The following is a 14,309-nucleotide window of genomic DNA, read 5'->3' as shown; positions in this document are numbered from 1 at the left end:
AACTGCTGCTGCTGCCGTTTAGTCTCTAAGTCGTGTCTGACTCTTTGTGACTCCATGGACTGTAGCCCATCAGGCTCCTCCTTCCATGGGATTTCCTAAGCAAGAATACTGGAGTGGGTTGCCATTTCCTTCTCCAGGGAATCTTCCCAACCCAGGGATTAAACCCGAGTCTCCTGCATTGGCAGGCGGATTCTTTACTACTCAGCTCCCTGGGAGGCCCATACGATGAATAAATGGTTCTAAATAAAATCACAAGCAAACTGGGCACTGGGGACTCTGGAAAGGGCTTTGTACTTTGAGTTTTCTTTCATTTGTGCTTGGAGATATACAGATAGATAGATAAGAATAATCACCAAGAAGTCAAAACAGTACTATTATAGCCATTGATATAGACAATAAATAAAGTAAGAAACATCAGGTTATGCAAAGCACTGCTGCCTGCTCACCCCTACAGGCAGAAACCACCCTGCATCAGCACAGAGACCAAAACCTCACACTCACATGACCTAGGACTGAAGAGAGCAGGGTCCGAGTCAGGTGACAGACTGATGCACTTCCAAGGATAAGAGCTGGTGGGAATAAAACTTGTTAAAATCCACCTGAATTCTCCCTTAGCCAGTCCACAATTGCTTTGTAAGGGGTAGTTCGGGGACAGGGAAAAGAAACTCAGAGCAAACGAGTTTGTAGCAAAGGTTGACCACATTCCATGCTGGAAATGATTAAAACCTCATCCAGGAGATATGATCTGGAGTCTCATTCCCACCCGTCTGGGCTCCTCCTCAGCTCGAGCAGAATTTAACTGCCTTTGACTCTACTGTCTCTGCTGGTCCAGGCATCCCTATCCTGCCACCCCTTGCAGGGAGAGCTGGGGTAATGGTGGTGTTGGTGGCCGTGAGTGGGCTGCAAATGGTGGATGTCCTTGTGGTGTTGAGGGGGAGGGTGTTCTACACTGTCGCGACTGCCAGTTCACAGGGAGTGGGCCCCATAGAAGAGGTGACCCCCTCCCTCTAACCAGATAAGCCTTCCTAGAAAGTATTGAGTATCTATTGCAATGATCCCTCAGGACTGAAGTTTCTATGGTCAGAGGTGAGACAAGGGCAAGTTGGGCAGATGCTCTGACAACATATTTAGAGGCACTATCTGGGTCTCCACCCTCTGCCGGCTGCTAGGAGCCTCAGCTGGGTGGGGTACCATCACGTGCTCAGCATATGGGGAGCCAGGGGAGAGCCCTATCTTCTGGGGGAAACTCAGGGAGCATGAGCCAGTTGATAAGGAGGGCAGATGGAGCTGATATCCCATTCTGGGCACACACGGCGGCTGGGGAGTCTTTCTGACAGATCGCCTGCCTGGCAGGGGGACTCTCTTGTCTGGAGCAATTGCCTACATCATGAGACTATTTGCTGGTCTCTACTTTTCTAACTTCCAGCCCTTACCTGCTGCCTCCAGCAAATTTTTATCAGGTGCAGAAAGAGGTGAGGCCCCCCCAGCCCGAGAACTTGAGCCTGCTAGAAAGCCGACTGAAGAGAAAAGCTGGGAGCTTTCAAATCCTCCAGGGACTTGTGGCTATTTGTGGTGAATACAGTGGAAGAAGCATTTGAGTGGCTGGAGGTTTTGGTGAGAATTCTCATTTAAAGAACTATCTCCAGAGAGAGGATTCCATCATCTCCCTCCAGCTTCTGGCATCTTTCAAGAAGTTCTCCAGTTTAATTCAACAAACATTTCTTGAGCAAAGCACCATGCCTGGCTCTCAGAGGAATTCAAAGTTAAATCCTGGCTGTCCTCAGGGATCTCCACACTGTCTCTAGTGGGGCAGGGAAGCCATTTACTTAACTATGTCCAGTGCGAGATCCTTTGATGAAAACAGAATCCGTTTATACAAATGTCAGTGAGTTCCCTATTATTTTGTCCTTGGCAGAGATGGCTCAAGACTGTTTGGTTTTTTGGAACACAAATGTTAATTTATTAAGGAGCTTCAAAGTCATACAAATAATATAACAAGATTTAGTTTAGCTAAATAATATGACAAGATTTAGTTTAGTAACTCAAGGCTTCTTAATGCTCTCTGGGGGAACAACTGCTGAGTTTAGGAAACAGTGACGATGGAAAATTATACAGGTCCCTCCCTCTTCACCAGGCACATTAGCTGGGCACTCCCCAGGCACTCTCTGCACAAACAGAAATTCAGAGGCTTGGAGATCTTGGTTTGGGAAGAACATAAAGGCAAGGTTCCAGAAAGTACAGTCTGGTCTGCCGTTAACTAAAAGCAGCTGGTTCCAGTGTATCTGGCACCTTCTTCCCAGAGCAAGGTTGACTCATTCACTCAGACAAGCTTCTTTGCTGACAGGAAAGCAAAAGGGAAGGAGCCATAATTGACCATGCACCTCATCCAAAAACTACATTTATTAACAAAAAGAGATTGTGACTTTATCTACAGCCAAATCCTCTCTAGTGGCTGGGGCTCTAGGTCCTATTGAGAGAGGAGCTGCCTTTCTGCTCAGCTATGATCACTAGAATGGATCTTGTCTGCACATAGTAGCAGGGAGGCCAAACCCAGCTTCAGTCCAAGGCTTTGAGTACAATGTAGATGTCTCTGAAGGGTGATAGCTGTAACCGCAAGATGTACAAAGTTTGTTTTTTTAATTTCTTGGGACTTCCCTGGTGGTTCAGTGGTTAGGACTTCACCTTCCAATGCAGGGGATACAGGTTTGATCCCTGGTTTGGGGAATTAAAATCCTACATGCCTCAGGGCAATTAAGCCTGTGCTAAGGAAAGCCTGTGTGCAGCAATGAAGACCCACTGTAGCCAAAGTAAAATAAAATAAGAACTCTCCTCCCACTCCACCAAATTTCTTTTTGGGTGCTCTTTTTCTTACCAAAGTGATCAGTGATGGGGGCATGGGGTGGGGGGTGGGGTTGAGGGGCAGACAGAAATTGGCTGGATCAGCTGCTGTTACCTTTGATGTGAGTGACCCAGATTGTTTTTTTTTTTTGTTTTTTTTACAAAAACATATTGGTAAAAACAGGTGGAGGGAGAGGTGGGTTAATCATTGTTAGCAAGTGAAAATGGCTGACTTATCTCCAGCACGGTGGGAAAGTTCAGCTGCAGGACCTTGAACTGTTCATCTATTGACTAGGTCAGGGAAGCGTGGTTCATGTCTCAGGATGAGCTGGACATTTTGTCCACAGAAAATTGCTGCAGGACGCTGGCTTCACAGTAAACAGTTAAGAATCTTTGGCTCATTACCTACCTCTTGTCACCCCAGGGTCTGCCTTCTACTAAAATCAAATGAATCATCCTGTTGCAGGAAGGGAGACCCTTTCCAGGGAACAGGAGCAGGCTCTTGTCTAACACTCAAAAATGAGTTGTCCAAGGAGACGAATGTGCTGACAAAGCGAGAGACTTTACTGGGAAGAGGCACCCAGGTGGAGAGCAGCAGGGCAAGGGGACCCAAGAGAACAGCTTTTTCATGTGGCTCACAGTCTTGAGGGGTTTGTGGTAATGGGGTTAGTCTCTGGGTTGTCTCTGGCCAATCATTCTGACTCAGGGTCCTTCCTGATGGTTGCACATCCAAGATGGATTCCAGCAAGGAGGATTCTGGGAGGTTTGTAGACACATGGTGTCCCCCTTTGACCTTTCCCGAATTCTTCTGGTTGGTTTTGGCTTGTTAGTTCTGTGTTCCTTACCAAGACTTCCTGTTATAAAATTATGCATGCAAATGGTTACTATCGTGCCTGGCCAGGGTGGGCGGTTTCAATCAGTGTTTTCCCTAACAATCCAAGCCATTATGGGAAGTACAGACTGACCAGTTTTTTCCTCTCCTCCCTCTTCCTTAAACCCCCTTCCCCTCCCAAAGAAGCTATTGTTCCCTCCAGAGATTATCCTGTTTTCACAAACGGTCAACTAGTTCCCTTACCACCAGAGGGTAGACACTTCCCATTCTCCATCAGCCCCTTGGTGGTGCCAAACCACCCTAGCAGCCGGGACACATTCTATCTGTCAAATTCCATCCTTCTTGCCAGGAGTTAAACTTTGTTGATGTTGCATGGCAGAGGCAGGAGCAAAGGAAGGAAAGCTCTAAAAAACTGGTTGGGGCTATTTGGAAAAAGTTCATTTTCTTCTTTGTCTTGGTCTGTACTCCAGAGACAAAGAGGGGCTGGCTGAGGGGAGACGGGAAGGGTGACTCCAGCTAAGGATCCAACCCTGACCTGCATTCCTCCTTGCTTCAACTCATGAAATCTTTGGAAGAACTAAAGGAAGGGAGGAAATTGAAGAGACATCAGTTGTGCAGCCTTAGCTCAGCCTGATGGGGAGTGAAGTGAGGTAGGGGATGGGGGGTAGAAGATGGGTATGGGACAGAAAGAGCATCTTGGTTTTCCTAAGAAGACTCAGAAATATTCTCAAGCTTATAGCAGGCAATCCAGGAGACTGTCCTTCCCCCAATGCCATCACTAATATTAAAAGGAAAAAAAAGAGAGAATGATTAAACAGCTGTGTGACCTCAGCCAAGTCACTAGAGTTCTCTGAGTTTCACTCTTATCAGTTGTAAAGTGAGACTTGATACTCACCCACCTTTGTTTTAACATTCGTTGAGTTTGGGGTGCTCATTTGAAAGTAGCTCCGATGATATGGTGCCTGACTTTTATTTGATAGAAGCAAATAATTAGTTATTACAGTAGGAAAAAGATAAATATGTTCATATCTTTTGGGGGGAATTTTTTTACACTGAGGTATGGTTGATTTACAGCATTTCAGGTATACAGCAAAGTGATTCTGTTATAAATATATTTATGTGTGTCATTTTTTTCAGATTATCTCCCAGTATTCTTGCCTGGAGACTCTCATAGACAGAGGAGCCCGACAGGCTACAGTCCATGGGGTTGCAAGAGTTGGAAACGACTTAGCGACTAAACCTCCACCTCCATAGGTTATTAAAAGGTATTGAATATGGTTCCCAGTAGGTCCATGTTGTTTATTTTATGTACAATAGTATTTGCATATCTTTTTAATTAAAATATTTTCAAAAGTAATGTATCCACATAGTTAACAAAAACTTCAGAGTTTGAAAGATTGTTCAGTGAAGTCAGTTCTTCCTTCCATCTCTGGGCTTCTTCCAAACTTGGGTGCTGCCAGGACTCAACCAAGACCTGAGGTACACGGGGAGTCAGAGAAGCAGTCCACAATTCTCAAGTGGAGGTCAGCTCCCTACAGACACCCTGGCATCCAGCTGTGATCCAGACTGGGGGAGGGGGTCGTTCCTTCCACCCTATTCTCTTCCCCCTACTGTTTTCCTCTTCCAGCTCTGCCCTATAGTCCTTTAATCAACTCTTTCTTTAATTTTCAGAATTTTCATCCCAACCAAAACACCCATGTTGTACAGTCAGTTATTAGTCCTTCCCTCTTCCGGAGCCCAGCTAGAGGACATAATTAGGAAATTAGTAGTCTTGGACCCTGTTAACCCACACCTTACCCCCTCTGAGAGTTCCCAAATAAGAACCATGATGCAGAGAAAAAGGAAGAGGTGAGGCTCAGAATTGTCATGAAAACAAACAATGAGGTTTCTCCCCCTCCCCTCAGGCCTGGAGAGGGCCAAGGAACTATTCTGAGCTATGAAAACACAGCAGGGTTCTGCTAGGAAATAAACAGCTGTCTGTCCCGCCAACGCCTGTCTCCCTAAACATGAGTCCTGACAGCGCCTGATCTCCAGCCAGAGAGTGGGAGAGAGAGGGAGAAGGGCAAGAAGAGCCTATTGTACCTCCCTCCTTTAGGATGGAAGGAAAGATGTGTTTTATTTTGAATATTTTAGTTTTTCTGCACCATAGTACGTTTGAACTGGAAGGAGGGAGGTGCTAGTGTCGTGTAAGTTCGGGGGATCTCTCCAACCTTGAATTCCAGAGATCAGGATGTGAGTTGCTCCCTCCTCAGCTTTGTGCAACTTCAGCCTCCTCTGCTCTGCTGGGAAGTCACCATGACCTTCCCACTGTCAGATCTGCTGGTTGACCTTTTCTCATCCTTCCTCTTTGTTAGTCTTTTGGCCACAACTGATGCTTTTGACAGATAACTGCCTTGAAACACACACACTCACTGTTTTCAGTGTTGCTCCAGCAAGCTCTGTTTTCCTTTCTCCTCCTTCTCCTCCCATCATCAGTCTAATGTTAGGCCACCCTCTTGGACCCCAACTGGCCGCCTCATGCTATGCATGCTAAGTCACTTGTGTCCGACTCTTTGTGACCCGATGGACTGTAGCCCACCAGGCTTCCTGTCCGTGGGATTCTCAGGCAAGAATACTGGAGTGAGTTGCCATTTCCTCCTCCAGGGGATCTTCCCAACCCAGGGATCGAACCTAAGTCTCCTGTGCTTCTGCATTGCAGGTGGATTCTTTACCACTGAGCCACTGAGGAAGCCTCACACACCCCCCAGATCTGAGTTCCTTCCAGACCTGTTCTTCCTCCAGACTTCTCTGCTTTGTAGCTGCAACTCTTCCTCCTCTGTCATCCTACAGGCACTGAGTCTGACCACCTTTGAATCATCCTTGACACCTCATTAGGTCTTGTCTGATTTTCTTTTCAGGCGGCCACTCATCAATCCCCCTGCCTAGACCTGCTGGTTCCTTCATTACCTAATGCCTACGCCCTAATGCCTATGGCCTATGTCCCTTCTCACTCCCCAACCTGAGCCATCCTATAGACCAAAGGCAAAGGATCCTTCTTACAGTGCAGTTCTTTCCACTTATCACCTGGAAAATATCCCGTCGCTCCCCATTACCTTCAGAATGAAGTTCAAACTCAAGCTCACCCAGAGTCTGAACTCAAGTTATCTTCCCAGCCTTATGTCTTGCAGCTCTCTTTCTGGGACCCCCTCATTCCCACTATACTAATTTCCCAAATATGCCTTGATTCACCTAACTTTCCTTCATCTTGAATAGAAATCCTCCCATCTCCACATATCCAGATTCTGAACATACTTCAAGGCCAAGCAATAAAGCCTTCCCAACCCACCGACACCCACCCCTCATCAGCTATAAACGATCAGTCAGACCTGAACTCCCCTAGTCCTGAATGATTCCTGCCTTAGGTCACTTAGCATATTCAAACCTTGCATTACACCTGTTTTGCATATACCTTAACCCTTTTCCTGTTATCCTGAGCCCTGAGGCCAAGAAAGCATCCCTTCTAGTCACCAGAACTGATTCTGCTTGCATACCTAGGGTCAGTATGGTTACTTCATAAGACAGTTGCAGTCCTTCCTCCATTGCTGACGTACATCCTTTGCATTGTGACTTTGCCTCTTTTCCTGTCAAGATGTGAAGTTTATGTCTCCATCCTTTGAATTTAGGGTTGATCTTGTGCAAGGGCATAGGTTCGATCCCTGGTCATGGAACTAAGATCCCACAAGTCAGACAGTGCAGTCAAAAAAAATTAAATTTAAAAAATATATATCAAACACTGAAAGATGATGCTGTGAAAGTGCTGCACTCAGTATGCCAGCAAATTTGGAAAACTCAGCAGTGTCCACAGGACTGGAAAAGGTCTGTTTTCATTCCAATTCCAAAGAAAGGCAATGCCAAAGAATGCTCAAACTACTGCACAATTGCACTCATCTCACATGCTAGTAAAGTAAAGTAATGCTTAAAATTCTCCAAGCCAGGCTTCAGCAATATGTGAACCGTGAACTCCCTGATGTTCAAGCTGGTTTTAGAAAAGGCAGAGGAACCAGAGATCAAATTGCCAACATCGGCTGGATCATGGAAAAAGCAAGAGAGTTCCAGAAAAACATCTATTTCTGCTTTATTGACTATGCCAAAGCTGTTGACTGTGTGGATCACAATAAACTGTGGAAAATTCTGAAAGAGATGAGAATACCAGACCACCTGACCTGCCTCTTGAGAAATCTGTATGCAGGTCAGGAAGCAACAGATAGAACTGGACATGGAACAACAGACTGGTTCCAAATAGGAAAAGGAGTACGTCAAGGCTGTATATTGTCACCCTGCTTATTTAACGTATATGCAGAGTACATCATGAGAAATGCTGGACTGGAAGAAACACAAGCTGGAATCAAGATTTCTGGGAGAAATATCAATAACCTCAGATATGCAGATGACACCACCCTTATGGCAGAAAGTGAAGAGGAACTAAAAGCCTCTTGATGAAAGTGAAAGAGGAGAGTGAAAAAGTTGGCTTAAAGCTCAACATTCAGAAAACGAAGATCATGGCATCTGGTCCCATCACTTCATGGGAAATAGATGGGAAATAGTGGAAACAGTGTCAGACTTTAGTTTTTGGGGCTCCAAAATCACTGCAGATGGTGACTGCAGCCATGAAATTAAAAGACACTTACTCCTTGGAAGAAAAGTTATGACCAACCTAGACAGCATATTCAAAAGCAGAGACATTACTTTGCCAACTAAGGTCCGTCTAGTCAAGGCTATGGTTTTTCCTGTGGTCATGTATGGATGTGAGAGTTGGACTGTGAAGAAGACCGAGCGCCAAAGAATTGATGCTTTTGAACTGTGGTGTTGGAGAAGACTCTTGAGAGTCCCTTGGACTGCAAGGAGATCCAACCAGTCCATTCTGAAGGAGATCAACCCTGGAATTTCTTTGGAAGGAATGATGCTAAGGCTGAAGCTCCAGTACTCTGGCCACCTCATGAGAAGAGCTGACTCTTTGGAAAAGACTCTGATGCTGGGAGGGATTGAGGGCAGGAGGAGAAGGGTCCAATTGAGGATGAGATGGCTGGATGGCATCACAGACTCGATGGACGTGAATCTGAGTGAACTCCGGGAGATGGTGATAGACAGGGAGGCCTGGCGTGCTGTAATTCATGGGGTCGCAAAGAGTCGGACACGACTGAGTGAATGAACTGAACTGAACTGAACTGATATCAAACACTAACTAGCATTCATTGAGCATTTGTTATATGCCAAGAACTAGTACGGGCTTCCCAAGTGGCTCAGTGGGTAAAGAATCCACCTGCAATGCAGGAGACCTGGGTTTGATACCTGAGTCAGGAAGATCCCCTGGAAATGGAAATGCCAGCCAACCCATTCCATTATTCTTGCCTGGGGAATCCATGGACAGGGGAGCCTGGTGGGCTACAGTCAATAAGATCACAAAGAGTTGGACATGACTGAAGTGACTGAACATCTATGCATGCATGCACAAGAACTAGTATTGGAAAATTACATGAGCTAATTCATTTAGTCCTCATAAAAATCCTGAGTGGGATTTTTATTACTGTTCCCATTTTACAGGTGAGGAAAATGAGGCACAGAGAAGTTAATTTGCTCAGGGCCATACTTGCCAGTTCCAAATCCTAGCAATCTGTTTCCAGAAACTACACTATAAAACACTATACCATGTTACAGAATGAGGAAAACTTTTAACTCATTGCTCTGCTGCCTCACAGACATCTTTCCTACGTACATGTCAAATTCTATAGCGTGTTAAAGAATCTGCCTGCAATGCAGAAGACCTGGGTTTGATCCCTGGATCGGGAATATCCTCCGGAGAAGGGAATGGGGCTCCACTCCAATATTCTTGCCTGGACAACCCAATGGACAGAGGAGCCTGGCAGGCTACAGTCCATGGGGTTGCAAAGAGTTGGACATGACTGAGTGACGCTACTACTACTGCTTGGAGTCCAACGTCCAGTCTATGCTTCAAACCTTCCCACTCCATGCCATCCCCAGGCTCTGGGCCCCTCCTGCCTGTTTCAGGGAAAACCCAGCATGGAAAACAGGTTTATAGACCCGCCAACATCCACCTGCTCCAAAACGTTTCTGCCCCATCTCCTCCCTCCTGCAACCTTGGCTAGATTGTTGATTCCAGCAGTGCAGTTCTCATCTGGAAAGGAAATACTCAGGCTAATGTGTCAGCATTGCCCTTTGGCCCTGTGTCCCAGCTTAGCCTGTGCAGCCAGGGTGATCATTCACTCAGGATCTTTGGGCGTCTTCTTCTTCTTCTTCTTTTTTTTTTTTTTACCACACCATGAGGCATGCAGGATCTTATCCCGACCAGTGGTAGAACACATGCCCCTGCACTGGGAGCTCAGTCTTAACCACTGGATGGCCAGGGAAGTCTCATTAGCCTTCTTTTGTTGTTGTTCAGTTGCTAAGTCATGTCCAATTCCTTGGGACCCCATGGACTGCAGCATACCAGGCTTCCCTGTCCTTCACTATCTCCCTGAGTTTGCTCACATTCATGTCCATTGAGTCAGTGATGCTCTCTAACCGTCTCATCCTCTGCTGCCCCTTCTCCTTTTGCCTTCAATCTTTCCCAGCATCATGAGTTTTTCCAATGAGTCAGCTCTTCACATCAAGTTGCCAAAGTACTGGAGCTTCTGCTTCAGCATCAGTCCTTCCAATGAATCTTCAGGGTTTATTTCCTTTAGGATTGACTGGTTTGATCTCCCTGCTGTCCAAGAGACTCAAGAGTCTTCTCTAGCACCACAATTCAAAAGCATCAATTCCTGGTGCTCCGTCTTTTTTTTGGTCCAATTCTTACATCCATATGTGACTACTGGAAAAACCATAGCTTCGACTACGCAGACATCAGGCTTCTTTAGATTTTCTTTTTTGAGGTAGTCAAAGGAGAAATGGGAAATGAACTGGTTATTTACTTGAATCACTGAATGTAACAATTGTCACTGTTCAGATTTCAACAAAGATACATTTTAAGCACCCATAATCAGACAGAGTCAGACATGACTGAAGCGACTAAGCATGCACGCACGCAAGCACTGGGCATGCCACCATGCTGGGCACCAGGCCACCAAGGCCAACAGGACATGGTTCTAACCCTAGGGAAGCAAGGGGAGGAAATGTGTCGATAATTAACTAGAGTTCAGTGTGTGAACCTCCATTGTACAGTTCTTTCTGAAGAACTAAGGGTTCAGGGAGAACAAAGCCACCAGCAGGGAAAGAGGGACAGAATAATACTTTGAGTTGGGTTTTAGAGGATGAATAAAGTGTCACCCAATAAAGAAGAGAGGAAGGGGAAAGAGGAAGGAACCAGAGGAAGAGAGGAGGGGAGCTCACGGGCAGAGGCATGAGTGGATGGAAACAGCCTAATTGGGGAAGGTCCCACGGTTGGGAGCACCTAGCATGCAGGGCATCAGGATGGTGGGGGCTGCTGTACCCGATCTGTAATGCCCTAAAGACAGTGGGATGCTCTGGAGATTTATAAAGTGCAGTTTGGGCAAGGAAAACTGTGGAGGCAGTTGGAAGAAGGTGGGAATTCGTTCACAGTGAGTCTGTGCACAGGACGTTAGATGCAAAGTCTGTGGCGAGGCAGGTGTGCGCTGTGTCGGGGGAGTCTGGCTGTTGTCCTGTGGGGTACCCTACGATGGTTTCCTAGTGAATTCACCAGAGTCCAAGGGAGGGGCCTAAATCAGAAACCACACTCGTCAGCTCCCCCAGAGGGATGGTCTTTTAGGGAAAATCCAAATTTACCAGAGTAACACTTGAAGGCTAATCTCCATTTCCAATAACTGTCGAAGCAATAACAATGATCAATTTACATCAATTCACATTTACAGAATACCAATTTACACGAGATGCATGCATACCATCTACAAAAGAGCTACAACTGACTTGCCCATTTTCTCTCCATGACTGAGATGTGGTGGGAAGCTGGCCCACTGAGCTGCGAATCAGAAGCAGCAGTTGGTCATGAGAGAGATTTGAGAGGGCTGGAGTCTCTATCCACGTGGCTGTCGCACCTCCAGGGCTGGATGCGACCCGGCTGCGGGCCAGACCATCTGCTCCAGACACTGGTGGACCGGCTCTGCCAGGGCGGCTCCGCAATGCTCCTTTTCAGTGCCTTCAGACAGCCACATTCTTTTTTAGATTCTCTGGTCAGCCTCCTCTGGCAGGTTTGCAACTGAACTGGTGTCCTTGAATTTTCTCAACCTTGGTTTCATGTTAGAATCAGTGGGGGGAAAGGAAAAAGCTGCTAATATCTGAGCTTCACCTCCAGAAATTCTAATTTTATTGGGCTGAGATGCAGCCTGGGTGTGTGGAGTTTTACAAGCTCCCCAGTGATTTCAATGTCCTGTCAAGGTTGAGAGGCTTTGCTTTAAGGCAACTGCAGATTTCTGCTCTGGTCCACTGAGTGCTGATTTTTCTCCTAGAGGGCCACTTCCCATGGATCAGGTGCCAAGTGCTTCTCAAGCATTACATTGTTTAATTATTTAACCAGGCTGCCAGGCAGTGGAGAAGAGCAATGGCGTGGAGGAAGGAGTCAGGTATTATTCCATGAAGACCTGGGTTTGATCCCAGCCCCACTGCCTACCAGTCAGGTGACTTGGGGCAAGTTACCTAATCCCTCTGAATCTTTGAGCCCTCATCTGTAAAATGGGAATAGCAATATCTGCTTCTTAAGGCAGTTGTGAGGAATAAATGAGGCAGCAGATGGAAATCCACTAGCCCAGGTCATTGCCAGCACCCTGGCTCCATTCGATGGGAGAAGTGGGAGAGGCTGAGATATCATATTCTTTGAGGGTCCTTGAGAAAGTGGGGTGCTCCCCATCATATCCTGGCCCACGGACTATGGCCAAGGTGTATGTTTGTTGTTGGTGTTTTATTACAAGCATCAAGAATGACTTTGGGTAGTTTTTTTGTTTGTTTTGTGATTGTTTGTTTGTAATATTTATTTGGCTGCGAGAGATCTTAGTTGTAGCACATGGAATTGGCTATCTTCCTTAGAGCATTTTGGATCTTTAGTTGTGGCATGTGGGATCTAGTTCCCTGACCAGGGATCAAACCCAGGCCCCCCGCATTGTGAGTGTGGAGCCTTAGCCACTGGACCCCCAGGGAGGTCCCTGCAGTGTTCATTTTCTTCTATTAATCAACAACTTTATTTACAAAGTAGTTCATACTTTAAACAAGGCTGCTGCTGCTGCTTCTTAGTTGCTCAGTCATGTCCGACTCTTTGAAACCTCATGGACTGTAGCCCACCAGGCTCCTCTGTTCATGGAATTCTCCAGGCAAGAATACTGGAGTGGGTTGCCACTTCCTTCTCCAGGAGATCTTCCTGACCCAGAGATCGAATCCAGGTCTCCTGCATTGCAAGCAGATTCTTTACCTTCTGAGCCACCAGGAAAGCCCCATGTTAAACAGTATGTGCACCCAAATTAAGAATATAAACCCTTCTTAATGAGGTGCACGGGCAGTTGGCTAAAGAAAAATAATTTTCAGTGGGAAGGTAACTGAGAGTCAAGCTCCGCTGAGAACACTACAGGCTCTTTCCCTTCACAGAGGTAAGGAGGAGGGATGGAGCAGAAGCTGCAGACACCCACCTGCAGGGCCTGAGTGGAGAAAACCTGGTCACCCCTTGGCACAGGCCAAGTGGAAGGGCGAGGACATGAGGCAGACACTCCTGAGATGCCAGGCCAGGGAGCTCACACTGACTGTGTGTGTGTGTGTGTGTGTGTGTGAGTGTGTGTAGTGCTCGAGGTGTAAGTCCAACAGTCCTGGAGGGGCCACATTCCCAAGCATTCCTCCCACTCGCCAGGCTCCCTGCTAACTTTGCTGCTCTGACCCTTTGGATCTCTCTAGGCTGCTTGCCTCTCTCTTTGGGAGGAAAGGTATGTTCCCGGGAAAGCCTTCCAACAGGGTCACCTCCTCCATGACTGTTCTTGAGTGTTCCCTGTGTGCAGCCTCCCTTGTGCCCTCTGACCCCAGTGGGGAGCCCTATTGTACACTCCTTGGTCAGCAAGTGAGGATCAGCAGCGGAGCTCCCCTACACAGATGTCAGCCTAGAGCCACAGGTCCCCTCTCCCCATCCCTGTATATGGAGAAGCAGAGGTGGACCAGCCAGGAGAAGCAACCCTAACCCTCCTCCACCCCGCCCCGCCCATCTTTAGGGGGCAAGATGAGAGCATTTATACTTGTCATGGTTCAAATTTCTTTAAACAAGAAAACACAAGAAAGTCAAAATATGACATTCACCGGGGGTGAGAGAGTAAAGAAATGCTGAATCACTGAGGTGAGAAGCAAAATAAAAATAATCATCAATAGCAAACCAGCTGCGCCTTTAACCCCTTCCCGTCAGCACTTTTCACCATGCGTTCACGCATGCTAAGTCAACTCTGCGCAATCCTATGGACTGCAGCCCACCAGGTTCTTCTGTCTATGGGATTCTCCAGGCAAGAATACTGGAGTGGGTTGTCCTTTCCTCCTCCAGGGGATCTTCCCGACCCAGGGATCGAACCCATGTCTCTTTCATCTACCTACATTGGCAGGTGGGTTCTTTACCACTAGCACCATCTGGGAAGCTCCACTTTTCACCATATGCTGCTGATATTCTGGA

At 46.8% G+C, this 14,309-nt stretch overlaps 1 long non-coding RNA gene across 1 annotated transcript; it reads left to right on the top strand.

Moving 5' to 3' along the window:
• Positions 1-4,044: 4,044 nt before the first annotated feature.
• LOC132657426 (uncharacterized) lies at positions 4,045-4,957 on the top strand. Its single transcript, XR_009595602.1, has 2 exons — positions 4,045-4,320; positions 4,808-4,957. It is a non-coding gene; the product is annotated as an uncharacterized LOC132657426 (long non-coding RNA).
• Positions 4,958-14,309: the final 9,352 nt, after the last annotated feature.

The sequence above is a fragment of the Ovis aries genome, chromosome 11 (genome assembly GCF_016772045.2).
Source record: "Ovis aries strain OAR_USU_Benz2616 breed Rambouillet chromosome 11, ARS-UI_Ramb_v3.0, whole genome shotgun sequence".
In the NCBI taxonomy this organism is placed as follows: domain Eukaryota; kingdom Metazoa; phylum Chordata; class Mammalia; order Artiodactyla; family Bovidae; genus Ovis; species Ovis aries.
Note: the sequence above shows the minus strand (reverse complement) of the source record. Positions and strands in the feature narration are given on the sequence as shown.